Raw genomic sequence first — 2,452 nt, forward strand, 5'->3', positions numbered from 1 at the left:
ATTCTTAATGGTAAAATTTTCTTTAGCTGGTACTTTAGCCAGTAAAACAAGGACAAAACCACAGCAGCTGCCAGTGAAAACAATAACTAAAACAATTGTGAAGGCAGAAGAAAACCAGAATGCAGTCATCTGCTAAAAACACTAATTTAAGGAAAGTGATTTGGGTCCTTGGGCTGCCAGTTTTGACGTGTAGACATTTCCTGCTCCAGTACCTTTTAAACCATCCATCCTTTGCTTAAGAGAAGCCAGAGGCCACAAGTGGAACAGACTGGTGTAAATCATCACGTTCTCACACTGTTATATACTCCTTTTTCTGTGATCTTTGGTGACATTTTCACAGCAGGGACCAGGTTTAGATCTATCAACCCTGTAATATCCTCCCTGAAAAGGGGCACAATTACTACAAAGAGCAACCTTCAACACCAGCTGTTATTTTCCTGTGTGCGAGTGGACTTCAAGATCGACTGGGATGATAAAAGGGAGTTTGACCATTTTGTGTTGTAAAAAAAAAAAAGGAAAAAATTATAATTCTGTCTTTGAAGGGACAGAGATGGAATTCAAAAGAACCCTGTTCATTTCCTAGACTGTGGATACATTTTTCTGGGAAATGCATTATCTTCCCACTTTGATACGGCTAGACAGGGAGGAGAGAGAAAAAAAACTGCAAGTTCAGTTTCAAAGAGTTTGGATGTAACAAAAGAATATCATTGAGCTGGCGCGCCGTCTGTGCCTCCACACTGAAACATGGTCGCTGATTTCATCTCAAGATACTCCACTTTACCACATGTGGCTGCGGCCCATTTCCTCCTGCTGAACCGCTTATTATGAGAAATAGTGGGCTATAATTCTGCATAAGAGACTGACAAACTCCTACTCAAAAATCAGACGTGTAATTGAATGCTCATGACAAGACCAGCCAACTCCAATACGAGCAAAAATAACAGTTTGTTTACATTGTGTGGGCGTAGATTACGTTCATGCAATTTAAATACTAATGTCCCATGTTTGAATTTTCTTTCTCTGATTCCTTTTTTTTTAAATGAAGGCAAGAGGTGATCGCTTTGCCTTTGAATGTGTAATTTTACATTTAGTTTGAACATTAAATATACTACTGGTAAAGTTAACAGCCAATCAATTAGCATTTTCAGTCATCTTGGGAACACTGTAGCATTTTGACTCATAAACCTCATGTTTGATGGAGCATGGAGTTTAAATAGGAAGGGTGTGTTTTTATATTTATATATGTGTGTAATGGTTTGATGCACTTTTCATTTCTTCCTGACATCAAACATGTGCTTGTCATCATGCTTGATTACACACCAGGAGAGAACAATAATTGCTTCCACGTGCTGCTTTATGCAAACCGCCCTTTGTTCCTCGCAACAGTCGGTCATGCAGGGTGAGTCTGCTACAAACGTGAGCCGCATTGTGTTTGAGAAAATGACCCATTGTGCTCTTCCCTTGTTTTGTTTTCTTTCTTTCTTTATTATTATTTTTAGTTTTAGTTTTGTGCAGTTTCCAGCTGCAGTGAAGAACTTCAGAACTCAGACACAGTTGGTCTCAGTGTGCCAGGAGTATTAAGAATTAATAAGAGTGTCTGGAATGAGACTCACTGGAGAACAATGCACTGCTGTTCACTCTGCGTACGCAAGTAGCTCAATATTGCGTCGGCGCGTCTTTTCCGACTTCCCTGAAATTATCCTACACATGTTTTGCTTTAAAAAGTCAACATGATGAGTGCTCAGGAATTAAGGAATGTGGGCTTCTTCAGAACTTCTAGACATGGAGCAAACACCCTGTCCACAGTCTTGTGCCTTGGTCTCGTATTCTGAGTTTGAGGCCAGGTTGGGTCAGGAAGGTCATCTGCCGTAAAACAGTTGCAAAACCATCTGAGTGAGTTCACTCACTGTGGTGACCCCTGCAGCAGACTAGTTTACACTAGTCCAGTGAAACGATTGAAATGCCAATGACAAGCCACTAGGTGTCAAGAATGTCCATATTAGTGTTACGTCACACTACAGAAGAACATACTTAGCTTACAGAAGTGTCTCATTAAGCTACAACTGCTGAGACAAATTGGTGAGTCAAATTTTAGGAAAATCGCAAGAAAATATGTTTCAGTTCAGTTTGACTGAATTCAGAAGGTTTGTGACCAAATGCCCAACGAGAAATGTGGCCATGTTTTTGAAAGTCACAGCCTATTTTTCTGTGCACGGCTTGTAAAAATACTATCTTGGCCATTATTTGTGTTGCCCACCTCTGCCCACCTTGTAGGAATCACGCCGTTCAGCCTCCAGAGTGACAGGGTGACTAACAATCACCAGCTGTTCCTGATCCTGGCTGATGAGATCCAGTATTTAAGGCCCTGCATGTCATCTTCTCTCTGCTGGAACATTACATGCCAATTGGTATTGTATCACAGTCTGAGCAAGACTTGCCTAGTCTTTGAGAA

The sequence above is a fragment of the Austrofundulus limnaeus genome, unplaced genomic scaffold (genome assembly GCF_001266775.1).
Source record: "Austrofundulus limnaeus strain Quisiro unplaced genomic scaffold, Austrofundulus_limnaeus-1.0 Scaffold36, whole genome shotgun sequence".
NCBI classification, from domain to species: Eukaryota; Metazoa; Chordata; class Actinopteri; order Cyprinodontiformes; family Rivulidae; genus Austrofundulus; species Austrofundulus limnaeus.